Source organism: Leopardus geoffroyi, chromosome A1 (assembly GCF_018350155.1).
Source record: "Leopardus geoffroyi isolate Oge1 chromosome A1, O.geoffroyi_Oge1_pat1.0, whole genome shotgun sequence".
NCBI lineage: Eukaryota > Metazoa > Chordata > Mammalia > Carnivora > Felidae > Leopardus > Leopardus geoffroyi.
In genome coordinates, this window is record NC_059326.1 from 31,355,623 (window position 1) to 31,371,795 (window position 16,173).

The window sequence follows — 16,173 nt, forward strand, 5'->3', positions numbered from 1 at the left end:
TGTGTAACCTTAAACCTTAACTATAATACATGGAAGTTCTTCAGACAGTGTACACTTTTTAAAGATTCTTTTTAAAAAACCTACCTAGATAAAAGTTATTTACAGGTAAAAGATATTTTCATATATAGCTCTATGTTTTATCTCTATCATATAACCTAAAACGTCAAGTAACTGGAACAAAATAAGAAATGAGATTATATAGACAAATCTTTTTTGGCTTATGATGGGGTTACATCTGATAAAAATCATTGTACATTGAAAATATCCTAAGTTTGGGGCACCTGGGTGGTTAAGTTCATTGGGCATCCAACTCTTGATTTTGGCTCAGGTCATGATCTCATGGGTCATGGGATCAAACCCCATGCTGGGCTCTGTGCTGACAGTCGGGAGCCTGTTTGGGATTCTCTCTCTCTCCTCTCTTTTTGCCGCTCCCCTGCTCATGCTTTCTCTTTCTCTCTCTCAAAATAAATAAATAAGTTTTAAAAAAAGAAAGTATTGTAAGTTAAAAATTTACTTAATTGGGGCGCCTGGGTGGCTCAGTAGGTTGAGCGCGTCCGGCTTCGGCTCTGGTCATGATCTCGCAGTTCGTTGAGTCTGAGCACCGCCCCCCCGCCCCCCGCCGCCCGCCGTGGGGTTCTGTGCTGACAGCGCAGAACCTGGAGGCTGCTCTGGATTCTGTGTCTCCCTCTCTCTCTGCCCCTCCCCGACTCGTGCTCTGACTCTCTCTGTCTCAGAAATAAAGATTAAACAAATTTTTTTTTAATTTGCTTAATACACCTAGCCTATCAACCATCATAGCTTAACCTAGCCCACCTTAAACATGCTCAGAGCACTTCCATTAGCCTACACTTGGGCAAAATAATCAACACAAGTTTATTTTATTTTAGTATTTTTAAAATTTTATTTATTTATTTTGGGAGAAAGAGAGAGATAGTAAGTAACCACAAGCAGGAGAAGTGCAGAGAGAGAATCCCAAGCAGGGTCCACGCTGTCAGCACAGAGCCAGAGACCAGGCTCAGTGAGCCATCCAGGCCCCCCTACAAGGTTCCTTTATAGTAAACTGTTGAATAGCTCATGTAATTTATTGACTAGTGTACTGAAAGTGAAGAACAGACTGATTGTCAGTGTATGGACTGTTTATACTCATGATGGTACAGCCACTGGGAGCTGTGGCTCACACATATATATCGCACACATAAATACACACAAATGTATAGGCACATGCATAATTTAGTGCATACAATATATATGATATAACATAAATAATGTGATATAAATGTTTATACATAAAACACCTACTAATTCAACCCACCACAAGCTGAAACTAATAATAGAAGTGTTTCTTTTTTTTTTTTTTTTTTTTTTTTTTTTTTTTAATTTTTTTTTTTTCAACGTTTATTTATTTTTGGGACAGAGAGAGACAGAGCATGAACGGGGAAGGGGCAGAGAGAGAGGGAGACACAGAATCGGAAACAGGCCCCAGGCTCCGAGCCATCAGCCCAGAGCCCGACGCGGGGCTCGAACTCACGGACCGCGAGATCGTGACCTGGCTGAAGTCGGACGCTTAACCGACTGCGCCACCCAGGCGCCCCTAGAAGTGTTTCTAAAAAAGAAGACTATCTTATTTACTCTTGCAATCAACCTTCATAAGCTAAAGTCTTTGGGATGGATTGTGCTTACCTAAACATTAATTACCTTGTTAAGTTGTATTTGTATTACCATGTATATACTAAGTTGTTATTACTGCAAATGATTTTTGTGCCCCTCTGCAAAGCTTCAAAAATACATTTTTTCCTGATTTGATCTAGTTATGAAACTAAACTTAAGAAGGTAATTAAAAATATGTGTACTTGAAAGATTTAAGTTCTATCAGGGTAACCAAATCATTTATGTAGTATTTTATAAAGTAAAGGAACTCTACATAATGAACTAGTCAACATAAAGCTAAAATTCTCCTGTGATGCTTTTGTTCTCATTAAACATCTTCCATGAGCTATTAAATCTGCCGAAAAGTTGTTATACAAAACATTAATAGTGTTCTCATAGCTATATTATCGATGGTCAAAAATTCAAAAGAGACTAGAAAATGAAGGGATGGAATAAGGGGAGATAGGAACACACATCCCCGAAACTTGTACCTCTTGAGGTTTGGATAACAATTATGATGAATGGGGTAATCACAACACTACATGCACAAGTGAAGAATCAGAGATGCTATTGAGCATTTTCCCAAACCAAAAGAAAAAGAAAAAGAAAGAAAGAAAGAAAGAAAGAAAGAAAGAAAGAAAGAAAAGAAGAGAAAACAAGGGGTTTTCCTTTTGCTTACTAAAATATAAACATTTGCACTTTTATAAAATTTCAAATAAGGAGTTTCTCTGGAAAACTTGTTGCCAAAGCAAATAAAAGAACTCCCCATCAGAAAGCAGGGTATTCACCCATGCGCTGTGTCTAGTTGATGGCTTTGTTACACAGGGATCTTCCTAGGTAAATACAATAACCTCACTCTCAGGTAACATCAGAGAAGGCTTAGGAAACAAATACACAAACAAGGAGAGCTCAGAGAAATGCCTACATTTTTTGTATTTTCACGTATCTCTGTGTATATGTGCATGTGAATATTTGCATGAAAGTAAACACAGATAGAGGAGTAGCTGATACCATTATTGACAGATATCTGTGTCATATGTGAATATATACATATACATGATCTATCTATATCTCAACTACATATATTTTCACTTATCCTCTTAAGTTCAGTTTCATAACTAGATCAAATCAGGAATGTGTATATATTTGAGATAAACATGACATGTGAAAGCAGATGTCTGTTCAAATTACAAAAGCGCCACTTGTGATTTTTATGTACAGTTCAGCATTACATTGTTTTCTCTCAGTCAATGGTATGTTGGTCTGGCTGTGAGCCCAGGTCTCTCACATAATGATCAACCTGAGACTAACACAGTACCATCTGGTAGTGTCTCAGGTAGGAAATATTTTAAAAAAATATCTCCCAATTTATGCACTTCATCCTGAAAGCATAATAATACAAACCACAATATGACATTTTTTTCAGTAATGGAGCATCTTGCAAATAAATGAAGTAGATAACATTTCACTCAAATTATGTAGAATGGGAAAAAAATATAAAAACTAGGGAACGGACACAGAAAAATGACTTCTTTCATGAAGTGGGAGATTTGAAAATAATCACACAATTTTGAATACAGGTATTACCTGAACTAGTTACACACATAAGGAGAGTGTAGTCAAAGGTAGGAGGGCACCACGGTGCCAGGATTGTAGCAATCTAAGAAATTGTCATCAGGAAAGAATTCACCATCTCTGACTTTGGTTACATAATAAGACAGGAAAAATAACATTTTTCCTACTAAATTATTTAGTGCATTTGTTTTTGGATTTAGGCAGGTCACCTACATAATATGCATGTGCCTTTGTCTTTTTGTTACTTAGCAAAGTAAGTAGGCATTTACTTATATTTCTTTACAGAAGAGAATCCTATGTGATGATGATACTTTCTCCTTGTGTTCCATGTCTATAACCGTCTCAGGTATTAGGTATTCAGTATTAGGATTTTCAGCCAGGAAAGATTTTTGCTAATTCTACATGTTGCTGGGATAACAGCCCACCTACATATGCTGAATTTGTCTTATTCGTTGAAGACTTGAGCATAATTGAACACATTAGGTCTATACCCATGAAACACAGAATATTTTCTGCATTTTCTATTTCACTTTGTCAATAAAGATGCCTTTATTAAGGATTTTCATTAGAAGTTTATTGTTTTATGTTTTATAAACCGCTGGGAGTGACGAAAAATGTGTGATGCAACTAGCAGATAAGGAACAAATAAATGAACAAATAGATCTTATGTGGTGATCTTATAAAACTTTTTTTGACTACACTGTAAAAAATGCCCCCTGATCTTATCCTCTTTTGGAGTTTACAATATGGTCAACACCACATTACTCTGTTACAGGTTAAAAAATGTTACCACTAGATTCTTTTTCTTCTTTCTCTAATGAATTCCCTTGGAGGAAGTATGAGATAGAAATACCTCAGACAGAAATTCATCTTATAGTAGGTCATGTTACAGCGAGACTTCAGGGCATTTAGATATGAATTTTTTAGTTTATTGTTTCCTTAATTTGCCAGACTGAGATTTTTTCCAAAATGCAAAATGTTTTTCCAAAATTCACTGTAAGAGTGAAAGGTTGTTTTTGAGAGTCAAACTTTGAAAGGATCTTTGACGTTGATAAAAAACAATAGCCTACGTACATTTCTCCATTCAAACTTTTCTTTAACTCATCATTTTCCCAACTGATTTACAGTGGTTACTGTTGCTCCCATCTGTTGGGATTTTGTATTTTGAAGTATGGACACCATCTAGAGAAATTTGGTCCTCCAATGTCTACTTCAATGTGTTCTTCAGTTTTTCTAATGGACCTCACAGCTTATAGATGTTGTCTTTGATTGCGGGATCAGAACAGTAGATCACGGAACCCCACATATGAACTTTTATCATAAATTGGTGATCAAATTCCATACTGAAGTTTCAGTAAAATACATATATTCAGCTTAAGTATGTGTTTGAAAATGTCTATGTATAGATAAAAAGCACAAATAAATGTTTTACCTTTCTTTGAAAATACATAAAGGAAGGGGCCCCTGGGTGGCTCAGTTGGTTAAGCATCCGCCTTCAGCTCAGGTCATGATCTCACAGTTTGTGAGTTTGAGCCCTGCATCAGGCTCTCTGCTGTCAGTGTAGAACCCGCTTTGGATCCTCTGTCCCCCTCTCTCTCTGCCCCTCCCTGCTAGCTTTCTCTCTCAAAAATAAATAAAGATTTTTTTAAAGGAAAATATATAAATGTGCTTTGGTACTTAAAAAACACATGGGTGGGGAGGAAAAAAGAAAAAAAGAGGTTAGAGTGGGAGAGAGCCAAAGCATAAGAGACTGTTAAAAACTGAGAACAAACCCGGGTTGATGGGGGGTGGGAGGGAGGAGAGGGTGGGTGATGGGTATTGAGGAGGGCACCTTTTGGGATGAGCACTGGGTGTTGTATGGAAACCAATTTGACAATAAATTTCATATAATAAAAAAAAAAACACATGGGTGTCAAAATTGAAGATTTACATTTTTTATAATTTTTTGCAGAGGGAACACTTTATTTCATAGTTGCTGTTGATTATGAGTGAATATATTAAAACTGTTTTTCATGTTATTATGTCATAAAATCTAAATATCACATATGTCCACATCTTCTGTATTTACGCAGATATTTCAGGAGAGATACATGTTAAGTTTGATAAGATTTTAGAAAATTCCAATTCATTACTAAGTACTTTCTGAGAAAATCTTGCTGCCATCCTCAATTACTTCACAAACTGATAGCAATTGGCATGTTAAACTGTTAGGGGTCCCAGAATTGTGATTAACATTTCAGACAGAAATAGTAAAAGGCAAAATTATGCGAACAACTATACGGTTGTCCAAATGTTTAAATTAGAAATTTTACCAAACCAGATTTTCAGTACTAAATTTAATCCCTTAAGGAAGTGGCAGCTACCAAACACTGACAGCTCTTTTTTTCTCTTTTTAATGAGCTATGAATGAGTTACTGGTTTAGGATAAAAATACTTTGGAGGCAAGAAAAACACATTTTGGTGTTGTGATTTGAATTATTATTATTATTTTTATAATTTGTTCTACACAATTCAGTCTATTGTGATATTTACTTAGAAATATTTTGTGAATTGAATAATATGCCTATTTGATGTATTACACAATTGGTTCTAATGTAAGAACATAAGACAATTTTTCTGAATCAAGAGGACTCTTTGTCTCACTCTCTGTCTGTCTCTCTCTCTCTCTATCCTTCCTCCTCCTACTAAATACACATAGTATTTGTAAGACTTATTAGAGTAGGAAATGTTTTCCTGTATCTGCAAATCTGGGATGTAAATAGCTAGAATTGTTCACTATACACCTATATTTTATTACTATAAAAGTGTTTACCATTATCCACACAAATCATAGCACTGAGTACCTTACACATTTTATACTGAATATTATTGTAGGTACATATCACTGTAAAAATAGTACTTTCATTTTGAGCTCATTGACTTGTATAGTTTTTAGTAAAGCACATTACATTTAAAGCAAAAATAAATTTAAAAGGATGTTTGGTGCACAATTATACTGTACTGTAGTGTCTGTTTAAAGGGGTGTATAGATAAAGTTAGTTTTCATTATGGGCTCTCAATAGAGACTTGGATTTGTTAGCCAAAGTAATTTTTTTCTTTGATTTTACTTTGTTTTTGAGTTTGGACAATTTTCTGAGTTTTTAAACTTTTTTGTTGGCTAAAGTAACATCCAGTGAATGTTAAAACACTGAAGGAAAAAGAAGAAAGTGATATTTTAATTCTGTTCGGATTCAGAGAAAAAGAATTAAGCAGCCAAAATTAATATAGGTTTTCAGTTATTATTTAAAAAGATAAATATTTCTTACTTTCCAATATATGAAGAAATTTGTGCTTGGAAATTTTGGTGTTCTTTTGGCTTGTCGCTAGTTAGCTTCAGTGTGACACATTGTTGTAGTATCGGGCAAATCTGTCAAGTGGATTCCTCTCAGTGTAGATATAACACCAGGACATGTTGTAATGTTCAGCTCAGCACTTGTTCTTATCAATTATTTTCATCATGGAGCCAGAATGGATGAAGGGGTAACCAAAATATTGGAAGGGTATAATTATTATTATGACTAATTCTTTATTGTAGAAATACTTTAGACATTTTAGTCCATCTTTGAAAATTAACAGCTATAGTAAACCAAACAAAACAAGTATACAGTTTTATGAGATTCTATAAGGCAAATACCCTTGTAGCCAGATAAAGAGGAATTTGCTGGCAATCCTAGACTCCCCTCCATGTGTTCCATCCCAGTTACAGCCTTGCTTAAAGAGGGTTAGGATCTATAATATATATTTTATATGATGAAACAATACATAGATCTATAGATAGAGAACTTACTATAAACATATGATGTATCTTTATATCTATACATGAGATATAGATATAGATATAGATATAGATATAGATATAGATATAGATATCTCATTATTTCATTTGGCAACTTCCCAATCAGAGTCAGACCTATAGCGTTTTTGTCTAACCACCTCAGTATCCCATCTATTTCCTCATTATTCTCTACTGAGAATTCTGATTTAAAGGACAGAAGGGATGTTATAAGTAGAAAGTCCTATAATTTTTAATTTTCTTTATCTCACATCACACACAACAGTTTTAGAATTATAAAACATAACATTACTGCCCCCGATTGAATTACTGAGAGGAGTTAAAAAAACTTTTTTTGCATGTGTTCTTTATGTTCCCCACTTATTTTCACAGTTGTACTATATCAGCATTATGAGAACATATTGTATTGTCATTATGATTTTTAAAATCCCTTATTTAGTCTTAATTCTACAAGTAACTATAGGCTTAATGTTCATCATATAGTTGTCATCTAAATTTCACACTCTCATGGAATTCTTAAGGGGAACTTAAGGGGGCAGTATTCCTTAGGTCACCTGAAAATAGCAATATGTCTTGGCCCTTATCACTGTTAGTCAGTTTTACTGGACATAAACTCTTGGACTCACGGTTTTAATCCCTTGGGTACCGTAAATATGCCAGTCAACTTTCTTTTAGTATTAAATTGTGTTCATAAAATCTAATGACAAAATAGATGCACAAACTATTTTATAAAATGTTTCTTTAAAATCCAGTAATTTTACTAGCATATTTCCTGGTAATGGTTGTTCTGGTTCAGTATTTTCAGGTACATATTATAACTTCCATTATGTAATTTCAACTCCTTTTTTGAAAGGCTTTCAGAAGTGTAAGTTTTAGCATTAGTTCAATTTCCTTGCTTTGGTTCCTTATTCAAAAATACCTATTATCTGTATGTTGGATCTTACATTCTGATCTTCAGTATTTATTAATTTTTCCTCTTCATCTTCTTCCCCCTCCTCCCCCTCTTCTACATTTTCTCTCTTCTTCATCCATTTTTCTTCCTTGAATCATGTTTATTAAGTTAAAATTTGAATACTATCAAATTCATCAATTTTAAATAAACAATACAACGAAGTATAATTTATACCTCTCCCTTCTTAAATGTATAATAAATGTACAATACATATTTTTAAGTGTATTTATTTATTTTGAGAGAACCAGAGAGAGTGCAAGCAGGAGATGCGCAGAGAAAGAGGGAGAGGGAGAATCTCAAGCAGGCTTCTATCAGCGCAGAACCCATGCGGGGCTCAAACTCACAAAAATGTGAGATCATGACCTGAGCTGAAATCAAGAGCTAGATGCTTAATTGACTGAGCCACCCAGGCTCCCCAACACAAATTTAAATAGTCATGTAACCATGACCAGAATCAAGCTGTAGAATTATTTTTTTAAAAAAAGAGCGAGAGAGAGAGAGAGAGAGAGAGAGAACAGAGTAGATGGGTAGAAGAGAAAGAGAATCTTAAGCAGGCTTAATGCTCAGCACAAAGACTGATGCGGGGCTCGACCCCCATGATCCTGGGATCATGACCTGAGGGTAAATCAAGACACTCAACTGACTGAGCCACCCAGGCATCCCAAGCTATAGAAAAATTTTATCACTCAAAGAAGTCTACTCAGGTCTCTTTTAACCAGTCACTTTTGCCAGCACTTGCTCTGGCTACCATTGATCTGATTTTTCCCTTTACTTTTGCCTCTTCTAGAATGTCACACAAACAGAATGATACAGTGTGTAGCCTCTTATTTCTGGCTTCTTTCACTTAGCATAGTGTATTTGAATCACCCATGTAGTGGATGTATTACTAGTTTGTTCCATTTTATTGCTGAGTAGTATTCTACTGTATGGATTGTATATCACAATTGCTTATTTATTCAACAGTTAATGGACTTTTGGGTTTTTACCACTTTTTGTCTATTATGAACACAACTGCTACAAATAATTCTTTTTTAAGTTTATTTATTTATTTTGAGAGAGACAGAGAGCATGAGCAGGGGAGGGACAGAAAGAGAGGGAGAGAGAGTATCCCAAGCACTTTCCACACCATCAGCATAGAGCCTGATGTGGGGCTTGAACTCATGAAACTGTGACATCATGACCTGAGCTGAAACCGAGAGTTGGACACTTAACTGACTGGGCCACCCAGGTGCCCCAAAATATTCTTTTTTAAAGCTCTTTGTATGGAAATCTGTTTTCACGTATTTTGGATAAGTAGGAATGGACTCAGTAGATCATATGGTTAAGTGTATATCTAACTTAATAAAAACTACAAATCAATTTCCAAAGTGGTTATACCATTTTAAATTCTCGCTAGAAATGCATGGAAGTTCCAGTTGCTTCACATACTTGCCTGAACTTGGTATTTTCAGTCCTATTTTAAAATTAGCCATTCCAGGAGTATTTCATTGTGGTTTTAATCTCTTTTTTCTTAATGCTAATCCTGTTGGTTATCTTTTCATATGTCTATATACTGTTCTTTAATGAGGTATTTGTTAAAATATTTTTCCCTGTTTAATTGGAGTATTTGTCTTCACATTAATGATTTGTAAGAGTTTGTTACATATTCTGGATACAAGTCCTGTTCTGGGTATGTATTTTAAAAATATTTTCTCTCAACCCATAGTTTCTTCTCACTTTTTTAAACAATGACTTACAAATATAACATGTTTTAACATTAATCATGTCCAATTTATTGATTCAAAAAATTCTCTCTCATGTAAGAATTCTTTACTTAAACTGATAAACATGGTGTGTATCCTCATTTTTTTTTAGTTTTCTTTAAATCTCTCATGAGTGCTTTTATAGTTTGTAGCATAGAAATTCTGCCCTTATTTATCCCTAAGTATTTTATTTTATTGATGGTGTTGTTTTAGCTTTATTTTTATTTTTTTAATGCTAATGTATAGAAATATAATTGATTTATATATATTAATCTAGTATCCTGTAATTTTGTTGAATTCACTAATTAGGTCTAGTAGAAATTTTTTTTAGATATTTAGATAGGATTTTTACAAACTGATCATGTTTTTTATTTAAAAAACTATTTTTATTTCTTTCTTTGCAATATGTATATTTTTTAATTTCTTTTTCTTTCTTTATTGCACTAAAAGGACTCTCCACAACAATGTTGAATAAAATTGGTGACAACAGACATCCTTCTCTTCTTCCAGATCTTTGAGGATGACATTCGGTCTTTAATCATTAAATATGATACAGTCTGAGGATGTTTTGTAGATGTACCTTGTCAACTTGAGGAAGTTACTCTTTATTGATTGTTTGATGAGAATTTCTGTCATGAATGGAAGGTCAATATTTTCAAATACCTTTCCTTTAATTATAGGGATATTTGCGTTTTCTCCCTATGTGTTGATACAGTTAACTTTTCATACGTTGAAATAAACTTTTATTTGTTAGATAATTCTCACTTGATTAAAATGTTTTACTTATATATTGCTTTTATGCATTTGCTAATATTTCATTAAGGATTTTGTACCTTATTCCATAAAATATCTTTATAGTTTTCTGTTCTTGTAAAGAGGTGGATACATGTGACTACAACAGGGTGTCTGTTATAATGGCAATTGCACTAGGCTAAGGGTATGAGACCAGCAAAGTTCTTCAACTGGGAGTGCTCCCAGACACTTCAATGCTTACTGCAACTTGTAAGAAACAATAGAGAAGTGGTAACACGATAGTACACACAAGCTAAATAAGCAAAAATGGGAACGACCACAATAATTTTTAGGACCAAAATAAGAAATGGAAAGACAGACTCTGATCTTCACCTTGAGAGCTAAAATACCTCCACTGTAGCCAGAAAGCGTAAATTCATATATTACTTCCACCTAGGTTGAAAAGCAAGTACCTTGTAAAGGGATTAAGTGCCAAAGATAGAACTCATACTTTGGATTATTTATAATTTATTTAATTACATAATGACAGAGTGATTAATTTGTGTTATTTAAGCTTTATGTTCTGTATACCTCCAGGATATATTGAGTCTACTGGAGTAGGAGCCATATTTAACCAAGCTACCAGATATCCTATTAAAATTGTTGAGTGAGCGGGACCTATCCAAATGGGGGTTGCATGATATTGGGCATGAAAAAGTGTAATAATAATAACTCTGAAATACTGTTACCAGTGAATTATTATATCACAATATAATGCAATGGGTCATGTCAGTTAATAACTTAAGGATCTGTTTTTAGCTGAGACCCTAGGATATGACTATTTCTAGCAAGAGGAGCAAGTAATAAAACTGCATTTTGTGATTTCAAGATAGGAAACAGCATTGATAATGCTCTTCTTCAGACAGGAATGTTGATTACAGTGCAGAAATAACACATGAAATAACACACAATATCTTAAGATATTATGGAAAAAGAGAACCAATTAATGCCCTGGTGGTTAATAAAGGAAGTCAACATTTTTACCACTCATTGGATAAAAGCAAAACTTAATAAGAAACTTATAACAGAAAACTTATTGCTTGCCTAAATCTAACTTGTTGCATTTACAGCATGCAAAGCAATGGCAGATGACATGACTAAGTAATTCCGGCAAATAATGACATTAAATTAAAAAAAAAATACATCTCATCCTTGGACATATTCTGTAGTAAAAATTAATAAAGAAGATTTACCAAACCTGGGAGCAAGGCATTTTGTGAATGGAGGATTTTCCTATAACTACCTTTGTTAAGGTATACTACCATATCATACGAACAGATCTTAGGTGAGGAGAAATTCAGATGTGTTATCAGAACACCAGCTAATATATTTATAATTCTACACATTTATACTTGTAATTAATATAAAATATTATAATCCTCTGTATGCAGGGCAACAAATGCCATGCCAGCAGATTTGAATGGATACATATAAAATTTTTAAAAGTATAATTAATTTACATTTTCTTTGTAAGCACATTAATTTGTCATTAAAGCATGACACTTAAAGATTACAATGTTCACACTCCTGAGAGAGCAAAGTGATCAAATACAGGCCTAGGAATGTGCAAGTAGGGTGTGTCAAAGTGATTTGTTGATGGTCTCTAGGATATAATACACGTTTTTGTTTTTTGTTTTTTGTTTTTTGTTTTTTTTTGGTCAGCATGAAATGCCAAATAGGTGTGCTATGAGAACAAGATGTAAGTTTATTGCAACATTCACAATTATAACACTGTTCTTCTATGTTGTTCCCTTCCACATTGATTATATCTTCTTGGTTATTCAAATCAAGTATTTCATTTGATTAACCTTTTTACAATTTGCTCTTTATCTCATCTCTAATCCCCTTCTTCATTTTTCATTTTGTTTGTTCAATTTAATTCATTCTAGGCTTTCATTTCAATAGTAGTCAGTTTGCTCTTTAATGCCCTTTTGGCATTACTTGTATGATTTCTCAGAATTCTCATGCTCATTTTAGTCATTTTCATTCCCCTAAAACATTTACAGTTGGATTATGTAAATAAAGGTCCAAAAAGCAAAAAAAAAAAAAAAATTACTAAACACTTCAAAAGCATATCATTTATATATATATAAATGTGTATATATATATATATATATCTTATTTCTTCAAAATAAATGATTCAAATATTATGTTAAATGCTTACAATTCTTATAAATGATTATATACCTACTAATATTAGTCAGTATTTATCAGTTAGTAGGAAGATTTTTATATGATTTCTGGAATTTGTTTATTGATTGGTTAAAGTGACTGCTTGAAAACTATATAAAGCTGAAAATAGGGAAACTTATGTACATGTGCTCAGATAAATTCAGCTTATCATTGAATACATTATTGTCATCATCATCAATACCAACACAGAGTATGGATTCATTCTCAAAAAGTAATTTTACTAAGTCAACAAAACCCCTGAATAATGATTTCTACATTGTAGGTGCAGAATGTATTTTATCTACTTTATTGAGCCATAACATTCAGATTCTGAGGATAACTAAACATACTATTTTCTTTTCAGAATAATGTTGATAAGGATTATTTATGTGGTACCCATTATCGGCAGATGAATAAACCTTGTTTTCTAGAACTAACAAGGATACTTATTTTGTTATGAAGTAGCCTCCTTGCGTAACTATGGAAGTCAACTTCCATACGGATTAATGAGAAGGTCTAACTTGGTATATAGGAAAAAATAAAATCATAAATGTTTTCAAATGGATTTATATAATGATAGTAGTAATCTCTTCAGCTTTATGAAGACACACAGGCAACAGATTCAGCTTTAGATGATGAGAAAAACTGTGTTTGAAGTCAAATTGTATTTGTTATAAATCTTTGTTATGAAAAACCAAGCACTACTAAATGCTTAAGATATCCTCAGATTGAAGGTCTGCAAAAAAAAAAAAAAAATGCATTGTAGTTAAAAGAAACTTTTGTGTGAGTTAGATTTGAGGCAAAATTCTGATTCTGCCACCAGATGGTCTTGAACAAGTTAGGTCCCTCATTCTGAGTGGAGGTATTAAATGAAAATATTTTCCTAGTTTGGTAGCAAACTATAGAAATTATTTCTGATGATCATCTTTAGCAGGGGAGCCATGAACTTGCCTCATCACTGCAATTCTCATCCAGAATCTTTAGGTTCAGCACCCTATATAAGCTTAGCTCTCATTCCTACACATTTCAGAGTGCCCTTAAAACATGTCAGCTTCCCTCATTTGGCACCATATTGTATGTTATCAAAACAACTTCCTGTGACATATTCCAATTTTGCTAGAAAGTTTTAAATCATGGAAGTCCATAAAATATAGATCTAACTTATTATAATCAATGATTGGATTGACTGCTTGTCCCTAAGAGCTTTTTGGTAAATGCATGAAAAAAATTCTATTTGTGATCCAATAGACTTTTTAAGATGAAATTGTATCAGGAAACTATTGTAAAAATTCCTCCAAAATACATAGAAAATAGGATCCAAATGACTATATTGTTCTCAAAAATCAAATATAAAATTCAAATTTCATCAGAGTACTGTGAGCACATTGAATTTACGTTTCAACAGTCTATTAACTATTTGCTTGGGGTTGATTTGCCTTAAGAAAAGGGGAAAACTCAACAACCCATTTTGTGCCAAAATTAATTCGAACAGTAATACATTTTGTGCTCCACTGACTTTCAATTTATTACCAGTGGAGCTTGGTTGATTGTTTTGATCTTCAGTTTATTGGCAATGAGGTAGGATTTACTGTGCCACCACCTTTCAGTAACATAAATGTTACTTCATTGAGCTGGTGCCTCATTGTAAAGCACGACAAGAAAATAATTTAATTGTCTGTCTTTGCTTCAACTCAGAGTGCTTTTCAGTGTGGTAGAATGTTTAATGTCAAACTTGTCTCCTTGCATATTTATTTCTGCAATTTCAACTCTTCGAAGGTAAAATATGTTAGTCTATGGAGCTGCCATTGCAATTTGATGACAGGGACACCAGATGGCAGTGGGTCAGTCCTAAGGTATTAGATACTAGGGTGTAACTTTATGCCCAAAGTATTGAATACCTTCTAAAACAGTTCATATTACACTTCAATAAATATACTCAAAGATTATTTTTAAAAAAACTTTTTAAAGATAAACCCTATGATACATATATCTTTCCTTAATGACACTTAAATTTTTTTACAATTAAATCTTGATTTTTAGTGTCAAGGAAAGATTTATTTTTATTTTTAACTTCTTGTTATTTTTGTTTGGAATTTTGCTTCATTTCCCATAAACTCAGCTCTTTCTTCAATACTGGTATTCTGGCAATTTCCCAGTAAGTCCAGAGATGTTTTACTTTATTATTATTATTATTATTATTATTATTTTGGTTTCAAAAGAAGGTCCATATCACTCTTGGCTCCATGTCTCCATGTACATACACACTAATGTAGACTCATTTCGTTTAATATAGATTCTCTTTCAAATTACTTCCACTAGATGATGTTTTCTGAGTAGATTGTCTAGAAAGCACCAACATGCCTTTTCATATTTACCAATATTCAACTCTTACCTTTCTTTCATGAATTTTCTAGAAGGACTTTAGGGTTAAGGTGGCACAATGTTAGCATTGCCTTATGTGAACATTGAGAGGCCAGACATTAACAAGACATAGAGGAGATGTTGTTAAGGGAAATCAGGAATCTGTACTCTCCTTCCTAAATCTTGCTTGGGCAAATGCTTGCTTCCATTCTCTAAGATAGGTGTATAAACTAGAGGCAGGACAAACAAGTTTTAAAGTATAATAGTGGGTTATTGTTGATATTTTGTATTTGAGGTGCTCTTTGAATTTCAAGTATTGATATTACATAGTTTTTATATATGTTGGATTAAACATCATGTAAGAGATCTAACTTAGACATATAGACTTGAGAATCATCATCAGCATACAGGTAATAGTTGGCCCTGCATTAAGTTTGACAATGAGTTACAGGGTTTTTCCAACATTCTAGAAGCAGGCAAAAAGTAGATTCCATAAAGGACATTGATATCCCAGTACATGAAAGGGGGCAAAAATGCTGGCATTATGACCACTGAGGGTGAAGTCTTCAAGAAGAGGAATTAATAGTGTTAAATTCTACAGAGTATCCAAAAATGAAAAAAAAAAAGGAAAAGAACAAAAAAAATACAATATTGCCCATTATATTTGGCAATGAGGAAGTCATTGGTGACCTTAATGAAAGTCATGTCTGTGAAGTGTATTGGGCAGATTTATATATAATTACATAATATCCCCATACTCTCAAACTAATATAAAGTTCTGGAAAGAGGAGTAAGAATCTTTTTTTTTAATTGATCTGGCATTATGGAGAAAAGGTATATTACTGTCCCTCTCTTACTTGCTCTCTTCAACTAGCATCTGCTGAGATGTAGCTGGTCATTGAGCATGGCTTCTGACTGGGGTCAGAAGGGGTCCCAACATGGTGTTCAGTCAGACTGCCCATACAGGCAATCTGCATCCTGCTCACTCAGGGGCCAGACAATTCCATCTTTTTACTCATTCCACAGTGTCTACATCCCCATATAAAGGGGTCCAGGAAGCTGTGGCACTTCTGCCACTTCAGGCCAGGAAGTTCTCTTGT